Source organism: Schistocerca cancellata, chromosome 1, assembly GCF_023864275.1.
Source record: "Schistocerca cancellata isolate TAMUIC-IGC-003103 chromosome 1, iqSchCanc2.1, whole genome shotgun sequence".
Classification (NCBI taxonomy): domain Eukaryota; kingdom Metazoa; phylum Arthropoda; class Insecta; order Orthoptera; family Acrididae; genus Schistocerca; species Schistocerca cancellata.
The window spans coordinates 173748016-173767341 of NC_064626.1; the positions used below are offsets into that span (position 1 = coordinate 173748016).

The window sequence follows — 19326 nt, forward strand, 5'->3', positions numbered from 1 at the left end:
ATGTTCTGATTTATATTGACCTGGCTATCCACCTGGTTCCCTATATTGCTTGAAATTTGGTTCCTCCTGCCTGTTTTCTTTCATCGTTTTTGGCACGTAGATCCCTGTTTAAGGTTTGATCTCCACTTCTAAATTTTGTGTTTTTAGTGTGAACCATTTGGGGAAGAATTCCCTCCCCAGTGTCTATGGTATGAATTCCTCTCCCCCTTTCCTACCCCTCTTCCTTCCCCTGCTGTAGCCCTCCACCCCCCTAGGTCACGAGCAAGTGTTGCCAGTCTATGTGGTGGGACTGTTACGTACCCACCTGACTGAACTCCCTGACAACACAGGGATCACACTGCTGATACTTGAGCTATTCCCTCTTCATGTTTGCCAAGGACTGGTTGCTTGTCTTCCTGGAGCATTGGAACTCCCGGCAATGGCTGCCATGCCAAGCGGCCTTGCTGTAGCTGGGTGGTGCCCATGAGAAGATCCCCTAATGGGAATGGGAGGTATCAGGTCGGATACTTGGTGCATGAAGCGTATCAAGCTGCAAAAATCCGGCCATTCTCAAACGACCGTCTCTTAGAATGGTAAAGGATCATTGAGTGGTGCTTTTTATGGGAGGAGGGCAAGCCTTGCCATTTTGGGATGAAATACATTCCCCTCTACCTTGTCTGTACTAGAAAGGATGGGGACACATTCTCCGCCACAAAGCCATTATTTTTTGTGGAGAATATCGAGGACAAGTTTGGTGAATTGGAGTCACTCAGTAAGATGCAGTCAAGCTCCCTGTTGATCAGCATTTCTTCTGCAGCTCTTTGTGCTTGTGATCGTCTTGGCAGTGTCCCAGCATCTGTTACCCCTCACCAATTTCTGAATATGGTCCAGGGAATGTTTTTCATAGGGACTTCATCCTGCAAACTGGCAAGTCTAATCTGGAGCAATGCGGCATACATTTTTTTCAATATGTTCAGAAGACAAGTGCACCGATACTGGCACCTTTATTCTGGCTTTTGAGGGTATACTCTATGAGGTGGTCCAGGTTATGTGCTACAGATGTGACACAAAACCATACATCCCACCACCCACTAGGTGCTGTCAGTGCTTGCGTTTTGGGCATGTTACTTCCATTGTACAGTGGACTCTCTGTGTGGTGACTGACTGCGGACACCCACTCCATGAGGGAGGCCCCTGTGTTCCACCCCCTGTGTGTCATGACTGCCACGCTCCTTGTTCGCCAGATTGCCCAGCTGAAGATCAAAGTGTACAAATACCTGGATTGCCTTTGTTATGCTGCGGCTCACCAAAATATGAGACACGCCATGTGGTGTCACTTTCTTCAACTTTTGCCTTTGTTACATCCTTTCCCTCTTGGAACTCGTCCTTGCCCCAGCCCTGTCACCTCTCCCCTCCCTCTCCCCTGCAGTTACGACACCCTCCCCTCCAGGAGCTGCTCCCCTTCCCTGGCCAAAGAAGGACTCCACTTCTTCAGCACCTGCCAAGGATGGGACTCCCCACAAGAACCCCTCTCCTCGACATCTCTGTCTGGAAGCCTACTGCCACAACTCGTCCATGAGAAGTGCCATCTGTGTGCCTCAAGGTCGCCCTGTCTCATTTCGATTGCCCTTCAACAACTCTCTCTTGAATTGCATTGATGTAGTCATGCAGGGCAGCTCTGCCACTATTCTTTTTGCTGCTGGCACTGCTGTCCCCCTACTCAAGTCCCCCTCGTAGTCAACCAGAACCGTGGTGAACCAAGGACGTAGCAGTCGCTGTCCAGGACTGCCAACACATGCTGCAGTGATTTAAACGACATCCTTCATGGACAAACCTCCTCGCTTTTAAGTGTCTCCATGCTAAGACTTGTCACCTTATTAAGCACAGTAAAAAGGAATGCTGGAAGTGCTATGTTTCCTCCATGGAGATGTATGGCTCTTCATCACAGTTCCGTAGCCTTGTGGGCCACCAGTGACAAATCAACTGTCCAGGGTCATATCCTCCAAGGTGCTCTGTCTACTGATCCATTGGTCCTTGCACAACACCTGGTGACACACTTTGCAATGGTGTCAGCGTCCTCTTCCTATCCCGCTACCTTTCTCCAGCAGAAACACCGATTTGAACAACCCCCCTCCCTCCCCATCCTCTACTTCAACCCCCACCACACTGAATCGTATAATGAACCTTTCTCTGAATGGGAATTCTTGCAGGATCTTACCTCTTCATGTGACAAGGCCCCAGGCTTCGATTCCATCCACAACCAGATGATCCAGCGCTTGGATACCCAAAGGCAACATCTACTCAGGATCTTCAACCACATTTGGCTCACGGATATTTTCCCGTCACACTGGCAAGACAGTAGAGCTATCCACATCCTTAAGCCCACGAAGAACCCAGAGTCTCTCAACAGCTACCACCCAATTAGCCTGACAAACGTACTTTGTAAACTGCGTGAGAGGAGCTTCTGATTATGTTGGGGAATTGATTCTTGGGATCTTTTGTCTCTGCATCAATGTGGCTTCCAGGAAGGATGATCTCCAACTGACCATTTACTCAGATTGGAAACAGGAATCCAACAGGTTTTTACTAACTGCCAGCACCTTGTCACAGTCTTTTTTGACCTAAATAAGGCATACGACACGGCTTGGTGCCATCACATTTTAGCTGCTCTGTATGACTGGTGGTTTCGCGGCCCATTTCCAATTTTTATCTGTGAGTTTTTATCCCACCATCTCTTCTGTGTTAAGAGTTGGCACTTCTCACCAACCCCCGGATTCAGGTGAATAGTATCCCACAGTGCCCTGTGTTAGGTATCGCACACTTCCTCATAGTTATCAATGGTACCTCTGTTGGGCTTTTGGTTACCACGGCATTGTATGTTAACAATTTTTGCATCTGGTGTCCGCCTGCGTAGTTGGGTGGTAATGTGCTCGCCTCCCATGCAAGCAGGCTCAGGTTCGATTCCCGGCTGGGTTGGAGATTTTCTCCACTCAGGGATTGGGTGCTGTGTTGTCTTCATCATTTCATCCTCATCACCAGTGCACAAGTCACCCAATATGGCATCGAATAAAATAAGACTTGCAATTGGCAGCCGAACTTCTCCGAATAAGGGCCTCCCAGCCAACGATGTCATATGCTCATACAATTTCATTTGCACCTGGTGCAGCTCTCTTTCAGTAGCATCTGCTGAGCGCAGGCTCCAATGCGCCATTCGACGGGCCTTTGTGTGTGCTCTCGCCCATGGTTCCAGTTTTCTCCCTCGTAAATACGAGCTATACATTTTTGTCATTGATCCACAGTTCACCCCAATCCAGAACTTTATTTAAGCAACCAGCTTCTAGATGTTGTAGCAAAGTCCAGTTTCTTGGGAATTATTTTTGATGAAAAGCTGATGTGGCTGCCCCATATCCACCACCTTGAAGAGTACATGCATGCAGAAGCATAATGCTCTCTCCCTTCTGGTCCACACATCTTGGGGTGCAGACTGTGCTACTCTTTTCCATCTGTACCCTGCTCTGGTCTTGGCCAGACTAGATTACGGTAGTCAGGTTTATGGGTCAGCGGCTCCTTCCAGTCTGAAAATACTTGACCCTGTTCACCATTGTGGGGTGCTTCTGCCTGTTGGTGCCTTTCGCACTAGTCATGTTGGCAGTTTCCTTGCAAAAGCGGTGATTCCTCCTCTTCAAATACAACAGAGCCAACTCCTGATTTCTTATGCAATTGCCATTCGCCATTTCTCTGACCATCCAATGTTCCCTGTTCTCTTTGCAAATGAGAGATGTCTCCCTCCTGATAACTGGCAACAGGTGGAATTGCCAGTTAGAACGAGTCTCATTTCCCCCTGTCAGGATCTCCATCTGCACTCACTGGAATGTGATCCTTGTATCCACACACACACACACACACACACACACACACTCCACCCTTTTGGGTGGTGCCTTGACCATGGATTAGGACCAACCTGTTCCAGGGTCCTAAGGTCTCAGTCGCCCCTATGGTTTTCTGGTGCCTTGTATATTCATCCTTGCACTGATGGTTCTAAGATAATAGATAAGGTGAGATATGCTGTCATGTCTCCTACTGGCTTAGAACACCACCAGGATCATGTAGTGGGTCCACAGTAGAGCTGCTGACCATTCACAGAACCCTCCTTTTTGTTACTCAGGCCTCCCTCCACACTGTTTTAAAATGTACTCACTAATGAGCAGCCTGTAGGCTATCGCCTGATGCTACTCTTGCCACCCTTTGTTCTCTGCTATCCATAACCTTCTTTCTGTCCTTGGCGATACCAACTGCTCATTTGTCTTTCTCTGGGTCCCAAGTCATGTGGGGATATCAGGGAGTGAACTAGCTGACTGGCTAGAGAGTAGATACTTAACCCCATTCCCTTTAATGATTCCAGCTGCGGATATGCAGATCTATATCAAATCTGTCTTTGCCCAATAGTGGAATGACATCTGGTTCACTACTGCTCTCAGTAATAAACCCTGCATAATCAAGGAGACTATTGCAGCTTGGCACTCTTTCTTCCTCCTCTCTCAAAAGGACTCCACTGTCTTACACCGTCTATGCATTGGTCATACCAGGCTCGCTCATTGTTTCCTCTTCCGTGATTAACCACCCCCACAGTGTGGTTGTCGAGCCAGACTGATGGTATCACATATATTGGTGGAATGTCCCCTTCTTTTGGCCCTTTGTAATGAGTATAGTCCTCCAGATTCCTTAATTTCAATATTAGCAGAACATTCACGGATGGTTGAACTGGTTCTCAGTTCCCTCCATGAATGCAGTTTTCATTTTCAAATACAAGGTTTTGCTTTACTCCTGGAGCAGGTGCAGGGTGAATGTGGTTGGAACCTCTCTGTATATTTTCTCTGCCTGGGACCCATGATCAATACCCCTTGCAAAGACCGCTCTTTTATCCCTCTGTTTTCCCAGTTTTTAGATTTGGGGTACCCTGTTACACCTTCTGCTGTGTGTGTTTTGACTTCCTCATTTTATAGTTTGACTCCTCTGGTTGCATCCATCCACCTTTAGTGGACGCTCTCTCTTCTGTGTGTAATTTTAGAGTTGTGAGACTGATGACCTCGCTGTTTAGTCCCATAACCCCCTCAATCAGTCAATTGGTGAACACATTGGTAGTGCAAACTTTTTGCCAAAAAGGTATAGAATTATAGTTATTTAAATTTCTTCAGTTGAATATTTATCTATTGGGTTTTCTAGCTCATAAAAGCATACAGAAGTTTGATGTCAACATCAAACATTGTGCAGTAGACTGAGAGTGATTACAAGACCTGGATATACATTACATGTATATGATATCCCCAGTGGACAAGAAGTATATCGTAGACCTGAGTTTCTTCTGGCATATGCAGTGCTTAGATAACTTACAGGAATGCAACAGAGTGACATTGCTGGCAACCACTGATATTTTGACAGGTGATCAACCTGTCATTTTTAAGGCAAAATTGTGGCAAGTATGTATCTGTGCAAGTTAATTTAAAACCTCAATCTGGGAAGCAATTCCAGAAAGGGTAGCATCGTACAAAAGGCGCAATATTTCGGCAAGCCAACTTCTTGCCAGAAAAGTCGGCTTGCCGAAATATCGTGCCTTTTGAACAATGCTACCCGGCTGAATACCCGAGAAATTCTCAAGACTTCCAGAAAGGTCACACACACACACACACACACACACACACACACACACAGTTAACACTAGCACCACCACACAACCATAGGTGACTGACACCAGACATTATTGATAGTAAGAATTACTAAACAATGAGTGAAGTAGCATTAACTCCGTCCCACTGGTTTTTGACAAGGAAGAGAGCAGGATCCCAGAATTTAAGCAAAAACTTCCATCCCTTCTTACAAAGTTACTTGCTGATTTAATCTCAACTGCTTCCTTAGTATCACTATCTCAGTAGCTGGAACTTCATGCCAGAATCTCCTGTGCTATATTCCATAGGGCAACAATTGCCAATACAATGTTTTGCAATAGCATATTTTATCGGCTGTTGTAAGCATGTCTGATGCTTATGCTCACAAGGGGAAGGCCTCAGACACAGCCAACTGATTCGGCTCAAATTTGGCATGTCGCTTGGGTACAACCTAAAACTAAGGAATCTAAGATATTTTGGGTCAACACCCCCCACATTTTTGAGAAAATTTCCCCTAAAGGTTATGACGAGCAGTCGACTCAAAATTAGCGGGATCGATAGATAATTGTAAATAGAGCATTTTTCATTATCAGGTCGATCAGTTGTAGAATTTTGGAACACGTATTATGTTAAAGTATAATGACTTTTCTGGAGACTAGAAATCTACTCTGTAGGAATCAGCATGGGTTTCGAAAAAGACGGTCGTGTGAAACCCAGCTCGCGCTATTTGTCCATGAGACTCAGATGGCCATAGACACGGGTTCACAGGTCGTTGCCCTGTTTCTTGACTTCTGCAAGGCGTTCAATACAGTTCCCCACAGTCGTTTAATGAACAAAGTAAGAGCATATGGACTATCAGACCAATTGTGTGGTTGGATTGAAGATTTCCTAGATAACAGAACGCAGCATGTCATTCTGAGTGATTTCAGGTGTGCCGCAGGGGAGCGCCATAGGACCGTTGCTATTCACAATATACATAAATGACCTTGTGGATGACATCGGAAGTTCACTGAGGCTTTTTGCAGATGATGCAGTGGTGTATCGAGAGGTTGTAACAATGGAAAATCGTACTGAAATGCAGGAGGATCTGCAGCGAATTGACGCACGGTGCAGGGAATGGCAATTGAATCTCAATGTAGACAAGTGTAATGTGCTGCAAATACATAGAAAGATAGATCCCTTATCATTTAGTTAGAAAATAGCAGGTCAGCAACTGGAAGCAGTTAATTCCATAAATTATCTGGGAGTATGCATTAGGAGTAATTTAAAATGGAATGATCATATAAAGTTGATCGTCGGTAAAGCAGATGCCAGACTGAGATTCATTGGAAGAATCCTAAGGAAATGTAATCCGAAAACAAAGGAAGTAGGTTACAGTACGCTTGTTCACCCACTGCTTGAATACTGCTCAGCAGTGTGGGATCCGTACCAGATAGGGTTGATAGAAGAGATAGAGAAGATCGAACGGAGAGCAGCACGCTTCGTTACAGGATCATTTAGTAATCGCGAAAGCATTACGGAGATGATAGATAAACTCCAGTGGAAGATTCTGCAGGAGAGACGCTCAGTAGCTCGGTACGGGCTTTTGTTGAAGTTTTGAGAACATACCTTCACCGAAGAGTCAAGCAGTATATTGTTCCCTCCTATGTATATCTCACGAAGAGACCATGAGGATAAAATCAGAGAGATTAGAGCCCACACAGAAGCATACCGACAATCCTTCTTTCCACGAACAATACGAGATTGGAATAGAAGGGAGAACCGATAGAGGTACTTAGGGTACCCTCCGCTACACACCGTCAGGTGGCTTGCGGAGTATGGATGTAGATGTAGATGCAGATGTAGATGTATGGAGTCCGAAAACGCATACTTTTCCAGATATCGAGGTAAGAAACTTTTACAAGTGCCTCTTCTGTATCCACATGGTAAACTCACGTCGCCAACAGCATCGATAGCGCAATGGCCAAGCTAGCCGGCACTCTAGCTCAGCGTGTTCGGTCAGAGGGTTAGCTGCCCTCTGTAACAAAAAAACTGAGTGAACAGATCAACGAAGAACCTAAATGGGTGTCATCGGACGACTGCCCCGAACATATTCAACAAACTATATAGAACAAAATGTTTCCATATCTCAATTGATAGGGACAGGAGGGTTAATAAGGTAAGTAAATCAATAAGGAATGATAATAATAAGTTATGCAAATAAATTTCTCAAACCTCTTGGCATAGTAAACAACTAAAATGTTACTTCAGGTCACTTTACAATGGCTCTTCCAGTCACTGTTACGTGTCGTCACTTTTCTTCGAACAACTAGATGGATGGTACTTGTCACATAAACATTCGAAACTAATATACTCACGGCACCAAGAACATCTAATGAATGCAATCTTTTGACAGCTACACTGTTCCTTTCGAAGAGTCGGCGGAAAACAAACTTGGTTTACATTTAAAAATGTCTTTTTCGGGAACTAATTTTGATGCTTACCATGCATACGATATCATTGCCTGAAAAATCGGTGCTGAGAGTTGGTTATGAATTATGACGTGAATAGTTATTGCATCCGTGCGGTTGTGCAGTTCCCGCTGGGTTTCCAGAAGCACACTGAAATTCTGAAGCCTGGAAATAAAGTTTTTACCCTGGCGATAGAAATAAACATCACACAGCTGGCACACAGGTGTGCAGTTTGGCGGTATTACGTTTACTGTGCACGTCGGCTGACCCTCGCCATCTATAAACATTGTGTCACGTATTGTAGTATTAATTTGTCCACACCAGGAATCCAATATTAGACAAAACTTGTTATCAGAAATGTATGGTTTTAAAACATTCTCAAGAAATGTTCTGTAAATCGCATTCATCAGTTTCCCAGATTTGGAGCAGGTAATGTAAACATTTTTCAATGAGTCGGTTAAACGATGGACCTTTTCTATAACGCGAGGACCAACTGTAACATTCGTTTCTTGTAAACACAGGAAAACCTTAGGCAACACTTTTCCAGAGGCTGTGATGGCATATTGCGCCATGTACGAATGTGTTAGCATGTTTTTACTACCGATTGCGACAAGGGTTCGTTTTTCTCCCTTAAGCGATAACGTGCGTCGAATGTTCACCTGATACTCGCATCCTGTTTGATCGGTGTTGATCATGTAATCATGATTAAAACCGGTCATAAGTGGCGTTGTTTGCTTGCTGAAAAGAGCCGCCACTTTCTGTATATCTTCTATATTTTGTACCTCCTTATGAGAGACGTATTTAGTGATGTGCCGTTGACGAATTTTATACTCCGATTTGAAATTTCTTACCCAAAATAATGATGCAGCAAACGTAAAATCCTTGTTGGCCGTATATGGAAGTGCTGCACCTGCAGTCCACTCCTGAAGTACTCTCGTTGTTACATTCTCGTTACAACAACGAGATTCGACAAATCGGTCGTATGTCCACTTATTTATCGCCTGGTATTTGTCGTATCTTCTCCCTCCTTTAACGATATCACTTTCCCACAATTTCAAGTCCTTCTTCCTTTTCAGGTCTGTTGTTGCTCCATTGTTTTGCAGTGGTTGTAAGTTCCAGTTTGGATGATTCCTGGCTAGCGCTACCGCCTTTACTTTTACTTCAAGGGATATATCGCCGTGGTTCAATCATTTAGTAACTGGTTCGTAATACTCATCGGGAACAGATGAAGCACATATTCCCAGTGACATGGAGATTTCCAAAGTGTTACGACCATTTTGCGATTCACTGGTCGGGATATCTTCCACTGAATCATCTTCTGCTTCGTCTTCATGGTATAGTACTTCAGTATCAACAAAAGTAATTTCGTTCGTCAGCTCCAAAAAAAGCTCGACGATAGCTGCTCCTATCAATCTGGAACGCTGAGAAACAGAACTGCCTGCTTCTAGTAGTGTATTGATAGTGCATCTGTCTTGCAACAGCCGGCCGGTGTGGCCGAGCGGTTCTAGGCGCTTCAGTCTGGAGCCGTGCAACCGCTACGATCGCAGGTTCGAATCCTGCCTCGGGCATGGATGTGTGTGATGTCCTTAGGTTAGTTAGGTTTAAGTAGTTCTAAGTTCTAGGGGACTGATGACCTCAGATGTTGTCCCATAGTGCTCAGAGCCATTTGAACCATTTTTTTGTCTTGCAACACGTTTACAAAACAAACCCAGCGTCGGTAACTTCCTGCTTGCCGTCGATGTGACAGGCTCCCAAACTATATATTACAGCACTAGTCGAAGGGTGTGCATCCTCCATTATTCAGATTATGCACCTGAAGGATATGACACAACAAACAATAACTAGTTAGCTACGGCATAAACAGACGAGCTAATTACTACAAACTACATACAGTACTCATCATATGTTACTTACGGTAGAGCACTGTATTCATTCACAAAACGTATTTCATTTGGCACATTAATGATGGAAAAGTCACTACATGTATCCGCGAGGTTCGCAGCATCCTAATGACGGAAAACAACTCTCTCCGATTGACCTCTACAAGGCTCGTGCCGGACACCTTCACTCTTCCAGGTTCACAACTATGATATGAGGAAGAGGCAACCGGGACAACATAACTCTCCGCGTGTGCATTCTGTCCCGCGCCTCACTGTAAAGAAGCGTCAACCGGTTGGCTATCTATGATCCCTCATGAGGAATTCGCAGCACTCTTACTCGGTGTTGTTTTCATGTGACAAGGCTTAAAAGTTTAATACTTTACGAACTCATGGCGCTCGGGAAATTAGTTTGCCTACCTTATTATGGTCATTGCTTATTGATTTACTTACCTTTTGACCCTCCTATCCCTATCAATTGAGATATGGAAAAATACAAACGAAAAGAATAACATCCGCTAGGTTTCTTCGAGATTCGAAACCAGGTTTTCTGATTCCCAGCCAGTTACTTTGGCCGTTGCGTTATCGGCGCTGTCAGCGAAAAGCGTTTACCATGTGGGTACAGAAGTGGCAGTTGTAAAAGTTTCTTTCCTCGATTTGTGGAAAAAGTTTGCGTTTGCGGACCGCATACCTGATGATGAAAAATGCTCTATTTACAATTATCTATCAATCCCTCCAATTTTGAATTGATTGCTCGTCATAACCTTTAGGGGCGATTTTCTCAAAATTGCGGGGGTGTTGACCCAAAATATCTTAAGAGTCCTTCGTTTTAGGTTGTACACAAGCGACCTGCCAAATTTGAGCCGAATCGGTTGGCCGTGTCTGAGGCCTTCCCCTTGTCAGTACATCAGTCCTCTTGGTTTGTGTAAGATGGGTGTCTGTTATATTCTGTGCAGTTGTGGCATGTCACATATTGTTCAGACTGTCAGGACCATGAAGGTTTGGTCCACTGAGCATAAGCACCACACACATTTATGACACCCATGCAGATCATTTATTGCAGAACATTGTCTTAGCAGTGCTCATCCTCTGGAATATGTCACAGAGATTCTGGCCCCCCCCCCCCAGGGGGTCCACAACTCTTTTGTGGATACGTGCGTAGCGAGCACGGGACCCCGAGCTAATGTGGCCTTCCTTCCTTTCCGGGCCGCATACCTTCCCTTTCCGCATCCTTCCCCATCCCGCATCTTCGCCCCTCCTCCCCTCACCTCTGGCTCTTTGCTTCCCTTTCTCCCCATCTGGGAGTATGGTTTGTGCCTACGTCCGGAGACAGACGCTCGAAACTGTTCCAACTTCCTTGCTTTCTCCACTTGCAAGTCTTCGTCCTTCCTCTGTCCATTTCTTTTCCTTTCCTCTTCTCTTTGCACTTTTCTCCGCTGCGGCGTTTGAGACCCCTCTTCTTTCCTTTCCTCTTCTCTTTTTTCCTCCCTGTGCGTGTCTGAAGGCCGACCCACGCACCTCCATGCGTAGCCGGTGACGGGGTAACGCGTAATTCCCCGCCCCGGGTAGACAGGTAGGACACGTATGTACCCCCTGGTAGCGGCCAGGCCCAGGGAGGGGTGATTACCGAGCTCATACCTTCCGAAAGTGCCGATTGGTCCCTCCGTCCGTTTATCGGGAGGTGTGACCTGAGGTGTGAACAATCACCTAAGGCGGGAGTGCCCTCAGTGAGGGCCCCCACAAGGGAGGAGCGCACCATCGGAGACGCCGGTAATCATGGGGGATTCTTCCGCAATGGTTTCCTCACCTTCCACTATGTCTGCTCACAAACGTAAGTATACTGAGTCTCAGCCACAGACGGTTCTTCCATCGTTGCCACAGTTCCTTGTTGTTTCTCGGTCTGACGAAGGTCACGACTTCTCCACGGTCAACCCTTTCATTATTCAGAAAGGTGTCGACGCAATTGCAGGTCCTGTAAAGTCTTGTTCCAGATTACGGAATGGCACCCTGTTGTTAGAAACACACAGTGCCCTCCAGGCACAAAAATTGCTGCGTACTTCTCTGCTCCACACCTTCCCTGTCCGGGTGGAACCGCACCGTACCTTAAATTCCTCGCGTGGGGTTGTTTATACACGATCCCTCGATGGATTGTCTGACGAAGAAATTCAGCACTACCTGTCTGACCAGGGCGTAACGGCTGTTCATAGAGTTATGAAAAGGGTTGACACAAACATCATTCCAACCCGCACTGTCTTCTTGACGTTTGACAAAGTTCAACTCCCATCGAAAATCAAAGCGGGCTATGACATAATTTCCGTCGCCCTTAAGTCCCAAACCCTACGCGTTGCTATCGATGTCAGCGGTTCAATCACACCAGCCAGTCCTGTTCCAATCCGGCCAAATGTGTTACGTGTGGCAAGGATGCCCATGAGGGTGCTTGTCCACCTCCATCCCCTCGCTGCATCAACTGTATGGGTGACCACCCTTCTTCCTCTCGAGATTGCCCCGTTTTTAAGGACGAAAAGCTCATCCAGGAAATAAGAGTGAAGGAAAAGGTGTCGACCTTTGCTGCTCGAAAATTATTCGCCAGTCGACAGCCCACCGTGCCTCAGACAGGAAAATACAGCACTGTCCTTGCTTCTCCTCGGCCAACAAAGGAGGCGGCCACGCAGACTTGCGACCTCACCTTTAGTACCATGGTCATCAGATCGGCCAGCGCAAAGATCGCCCATTCAACCTCACCACTTTCGCCTGCCCACTCTATGGCTCACCCTTCGTCGGGTTCTGCTAAATCTCGAGCCCACAAGTCAGACGCCAAGTCTTCGAAAAAAGAGCATACTCGTGAAGAGTTTTTACGTACCGCAACTTCACAACCATCGGTTCCTCCTTCATCTAAACATCATACTTTCAAGAAGGCTACAAAGAAACCCAGTTCCTCTCCTTCTCCGCCAAGGCATGTCCCATCTACAGCACCACCTGGCAGAAATCGCCCTCGGCCGTCTTCTGTGTCGCCGAGGCGCACTGCTGGTGGCCGGTCAACCGGCCGATCGCTGGTGGCAGGGGCTGCTCCTGACCAACCTATGGATCAGGATCTTCTGCCTTCGGCTGAATGCCATTCCATGCTGTCGGTCGCAAGCTCTGAGCAGTCGTTGAGTTGACAGCACCCTTGGTCACATTCCTCCAATTTCTGTTCACCCTATGTCCATTATCCACTGGAATATCCGCGGCATTCGAGCCAATCGGGATGAATTGTCGGTCCTCTTACGATCCTACTCGCCGGTCATCTTCTGTCTTCAGGAAACAAAGCTGCGTCCCCATGACTGCTTTGTTCTCCCCCATTTTCAGTCCATCCGATATGACCTCCCCTCTGTTGAAGGCACTCCAGCCCATGGAGGACTCATGATTCTTCTCCATGATACTCTCCGTTATCACCCAATCCCCTTAAACAGTTCCTTCCAAGCTGTCGCCGTCCATCTTTCCCTTTCTGGATGCACGTTCTCTCTTTGTACCGTATACATTCCATCATCCACACCAATGGCACGAGCTGATCTCCTTCATCTTCTTGGTCAACTTCCACCTCCCTATTTGCTGGTTGGGGACTTCAATGCCCACCACCCGCTTTGGGGATCTCCACATCCTTGTCCACGTGGCTCTCTATTGCTAGACGTCTTCCACCAAGCGGATCTAGTTTGCCTCAACACTGGGGTCCCCACATTTTTGTCTGCCTCCACGACAAATTTATTTCATTTGGACCTTGCGGTCGGTACTGTTCCGCTAGCTCGGCGCTTCGAATGGTTCGCCCTTGATGATACACACTCGAGTGACCACTTTCCATGTGTCCTTAGACTGCAGCCTCCACTGCCATATATGCGCTCGCGACGCTGGAAATTTGCCCAAGCCGATTGGACACTTTTTTCGTCTTTAGCGACATTTGATGACCGTTGCTTTCCCAGCGTCGACGATGAGGTCACACATATTACCGACGTTATTCTTACAGCTGCGGAACGTTCAATACCACGCACCTCCGAATTGCCCCGGCGCCCCCCAGTTCCTTGGTGGAACGAGGCATGCCATGACGCAATACGTGAGCGGCGACGTGCTCTTCGCATTTTCCGTCACCATCCTACTTTGGCCAACTATATCCGCAATAAGCAGCTCCGTGCGCGATGCTGTCGCGTCATCCGCGATAGCAAGAAGGCAAGCTGGAAATTCTTTATTAGCTCATTTAACACCTTCACTCCCTCCTCAGAAGTTTGGAGTCGGCTTCGACGGTTCTCAGGCGCGCCTCGTTTCTCCCCGGTCTCTGGGCTCACTGTCGCGCATGATACCTTAGTGGACCCCGTCGCAATTTCTAACACATTGGGTCAACACTTTGCTGAGATTTCGAGCTCTTCAAATTACCCGCCAGCGTTTCTCCCGAAGAAACGTGCAGCGGAAGTGCGACATCTTGCTTTCTCCTCTCAAAATCACGAAAGCTACAATACTGTTTTCTCCATGCGGGAACTCCAACATGCCCTCTCTTCTTCTCGCTCCTCCGCCCCAGGACCGGATGGTATCCATGTCCAAATGTTGCTGCATTTATCAACCCATAGTCTGCGTTACCTCCTTCGCCTTTATAATCGAATTTGGACCGACAGTACCTTTCCCAGACGGTGGCGGGAAGCTTTTGTCGTTCCCGTTCCGAAACCTGGAAAGGACTAACATCTCCCCTCTAGCTATCGCCCCATTTCTCTCACAAGTAGTGTCTGTAAGGTTTTGGAGCGTATGGTGAATTACCGTTTAGCTTGGTGGCTGGAATCCCGCAGTCTTTTAACACCAGCCCAATGCGGATTTCGGAAGCATCGTTCTGCAGTTGACCATCTTGTTGCTCTCTCCACTTATATCATGAACAATTTTCTCTGGAAACGCCAAACGGTAGCAATATTTTTTGATCTGGAGAGAGCATACGATACCTGTTGGAGGACAGGCATCCTCCGCACACTGTTCTCTTGGGGCTTTCGAGGCCGGCTGCCCCTTTTTCTTCGCGAATTTATGGCAGAGCGCACTTTTAGGGTGAGGGTAAACACTACTCTCTCCCGTACTTTCTCCCAAGAAAACGGGGTACCCCAGGGCTTCGTGCTGAGTGTTGTACTGTTTGCCATTGCCATAAATCCAATTATGGATTGTCTCCTTCCTGATGTCTCGGGCTCCCTCTTTGTGGACGATTTTGCGATCTACTACAGCTCTCAACGGACCAGCCTTCTTGAACGACGTCTTCAAGGATGTCTCGATCGCCTCCACTCGTGGAGCATCGAAACCGGCTTCCGTTTCTCACCCAGTAAGACTGATTGTGTCAATTTTTGGTGACGTAAGGAGTTTCTTCCGCCCTCCTTATATCTAGGTCGTGTCAACCTTCTGTTTTCAGACGTCGCTAAATTCTTGGGTCTTATGTTTGACAGAAAACTGTGCTGGTCCTCCCACGTTTCCTATCTTTCGGCTCGCTGTCTGCGATCGCTTAACACCCTCCGTGTCCTGAATGGTACCTCCTGGGGAGCGGACCGAGTGGTCCTTCTCCGCCTCTATCGCGCCTTAGTGCGCTCGAAATTGGATTATGGAAGCATAGTCTACTCCTCTGCTCGGCCGTCTATTCTTCGGCGTCTCGACTCTATCCACCACCGTGGATTACGTTTAGTGTCTGGAGCTTTTTACACTAGCCCTGTGGAAAGCCTTTATGCTGAGACTGCTGAACCTCCGCTGTCCAATTGGCGAGCAGTCCTCCTGAGTCGTTATGCTAGCCATCTGTCTTCCATGCCTGCTAATCCAGCCCATGACTTTTTTTTTCGACGCCTCCTTTGATGTAGGGTATGCAGGCCGCTCCTCCTCCCTACTACCCCCGGGAGTCCGCTTCCGTCAACTGCTCCATTCTCTTTCCTTCCGCTTTCCTAAAACCTTCTTGACAACTTGGGGTACAGCACCGCCTTGGCTCCGTCCCCGGATCTGCCTGCTCCGTGACCTTTGTCAATTTCCCAAGGATGGTACCCCTACACTTGTTTATCGTCGGGCATTTGCTGCTCTATGTGCACAAATGACGGACGCCACATTTATTTACACCGACGGCTCGAAAACATCGTTAGGTGTAGGGAGTGCCTATATTGTTGGCGACACCCCAAATCGCTTTTGGCTTCCCGACCAGTGTTCGGTTTATACTGCGGAGCTTCACGCTGTTCTCCGGGTTGTCCACTACATCCGCCGCCATCAGCGGATACAGTACGTTATCTGCTCAGATTCTCTCAGCTCTCTCCTCAGTCTCCAAGCTCTTTACCCTGTGCACCCTCTGGTCCACCGGATTCAGGACTGTCTGCGCTTGCTCCACCTGGGGGGCGTCTCGGTGGCGTTCCTCTGGCTCCCGGGACACGCTGGTATCTGTGGGAATGAGGCGGCCGATATAGCGGCCAAGGCTGCAGTCTCTCTTTCTCGGCCAGCTATTCAGTCGCTTCCCTTCACCGATCTACGGAGCGGTTTATGTCGCAAAGTTGCTCATTTATGGCATGCGCATTGGTCGGCACTTCCCCGTAATAAATTGCGGGAAGTGAAAGCCCTTCCTTGCGCTTGGACCTCTTCCTCCTGAACGCGTCGTCAGGAGGAGGTAATTTTAGCTAGACTCCGGATAGGGCACTGTCTTTTTAGCCATCAACATCTTTTAAGCGGCGATCTTCCCCCACTCTGTCCCCACTGCTCTCAGCTGTGGACGGTAAGACACCTTTTAATTAAATGCCCCTATTTTAATCCGTTACGCTCCCGTCTACAGCTATCGCCTGATCTATCGTCGATTTTAGCAGATGACACGCGCTCAGCCGACCGCGTTCTCCAGTTTATTAGTGACAGTGAAATGACGTCAGTCATTTGAAGCTTTTTTTGGGGACAACCACCCCCTTTCTGTAGTGGATTTTTAAGCATTCTTCTATTTTTAGTTTCTCCAATTTTCAATTTTATGTCTTTGTTCCCATTGCTGCTGGTTTTCAGTTTCGGTTTTTTACTGTCTTAAGTCACGGGCTGGGCGCTAATGACCATAGAAGTTTTGCGCCCAAAAAAAAAAAAAAAAAAGAGAGAGAGAGAGAGAGAGATTCTGGCATGCACTTCCAGCTATTGCGATAGTGTTATTAAGGAAGCAGTTGAGATTAAATTACAAAGTAACCTTGTCAATGGAGATGGAAAATTTGGCTTAAATTCTGTGCAGAGTGCTGCTCTCTTCCTTGTCAAAAAACAGAAGAACAGAGTTTATTCTCCCTCAGTATCAATCACTTCTGGCACTGGTCATCTTTGGTTTTGTGGTGGCACTAGTGTTTACAGTGATTGTGAGTTTTATCCTTCCACAATTGCTCTGCAAACCAAGGTTTTAAATTCACTTGCACAGTGCTTACTTCCTGCAGTGTTGTCATGAAAATGACAGGTTGGTCACCTGTCAAAATATTGGTGGTTGTCAACAATGTCACCTGGCTGCATTCCCATAAGTTTTCTGAACAAGAAGTGTATATGGGCAATACTGGATAGCAGTTGACAACAATCAATGTCGACTGATTTAGATAAGATGGCGGACCCACCAACATGATTACATTCTATAAACATCATCATGAAATTGCTTGTAGTCCGCAGCTCGTGGTCATGCGGTAGCGTTCTCGCCTCCCACGCCCGGGTTCCTGGGTTCGATTCCCGGCAGGGTCAGGGATTTTCTCCGCCTCGTGATGACTGGGTGTTGTGTGATGTCCTTAGGTTAGTTAGGTTTAAGTAGTTCTAAGTTCTAGGGGACTGATGACCATAGATGTTAAGTCCCATAGTGCTCAGAGCCAAATTGCTTGTACACGTGTTGATAGGTGTGTTTCAGCATAATGAAATATGATGCTGTAGGGCATTATATACACAGAATTATAGTTTCAAATCGAACAGAGCTATTAGGTCCCATCCTACCCAACACCTCCAAAATCGGAACATAAGTGTGTTCCAAAAGGAGCACCAAAATTGTATGACAGTTAAGACTGTATTTATGTTGCTTGGGATTTGATGTTAGTTCCAAACCTAACCACCATTTTGGAAATTGCTACATATTGCCCAAAAACAAAAAAGTGCACATTAACCCATTTGATAATAGCTCTCTGCAAATCAAAGTTAATGTTTCTTTGTATGAAATAATATGCCACAGTTCCAGTGTTGGTACTTTCCTATTAAAAAGCACCACATCTGCAGCTGTTTGAAGGTAGTTAGTATGTTATCCAGAAGAGACACAATTATTTTACTTAAAATTTTTATCTTTCCTTCACTATGCGGAGTGGCCGCGTAGTTTGAGGTTCCTTAGGAATTCACACACATTTGAACATGTGATCTTTCCTTCCATTTGAGATAATACTGAAGTTTTGGCTGAACTCAACAAATTATTCAATAATGTACTACTAACACCACCACACCCAGTATATTTATTAGGTTGGCATTGTTAGCAGACAAAGCACTAGTGGCACTAATTGTTTCAACTTCAAGCCACTTCCACAGATTCAAACCTAGGGAGACTGGAGCAGAAGAAAGTCAATTGCACAATGATTGTATACAGTACTCGAAACCCAAAACCTTACCAGTATCATTATGTCTCGATTACACATTTTTCGTCCGCCGCTCGTGGTCTCGCGGTAGCGTTCTCGCTTCCCGAGCACGGGGTCCCGGGTTCGATTCCTGGCGGGGTCAGGGATTTTCACCTGCCTCGAGATGACTGGGTGTTTGTGTTGTCCTCATCATTTCATCATCATCCAGGAAAGTGGCGAAATTGGACTGAGCAAAGACTGGGTAATTGTACGGGCGCTGATAACCACGCAGTTGAGCGCCCCACAAACCAAACATCATCATCACATCATCATACACATTTTTCTCTCTTCGTTAATATTGTCAGATTAAGTGTAAATGGTAGATATTTTATAATTATGATAAAACAAAAGCAAATGGAAATCTTCATTCTGCACACAGAGATTTTGAAGGGACCAATAAAAAACGTTGAAAAAAAAAAAGTCAGCATCATGTTTTGAATTTTACCTGATGCCTGTTGTTGCAGTTGCTTGGATTTTGTGGAATTTCTATGCAGTAATCATCCTCCGTTATAATCCATATCATGTTTTAAATTATTTATTTCCAAAATTGTCAAGAAATTAACTTTTGAGCTTGGAATCTCAAGGCACATTGTTTATATCCTTTCTGATACAATTTGTGTGTCTTAGACATTTGATATCATCATGTACTTAAAGCAATTTATGGAAGCAATCTTTATTTCTCCCCCACCCTCAGATAAATATGTTATTTGAATTAGTGAAAAAATATTTTATTAACTTAATGTGTGTTAAC

The 19326-nt window shown here is 46.3% G+C and overlaps 1 protein-coding gene across 1 annotated transcript in view; it reads left to right on the forward strand.

The window, feature by feature from the left end:
* The window catches only part of LOC126168161 (pyruvate dehydrogenase E1 component subunit alpha, mitochondrial-like), a 97308-nt gene that overhangs the window by 74801 nt on the left and 3181 nt on the right, over positions 1-19326 (forward strand). The gene's annotated exons all lie outside the window — the stretch shown is intronic.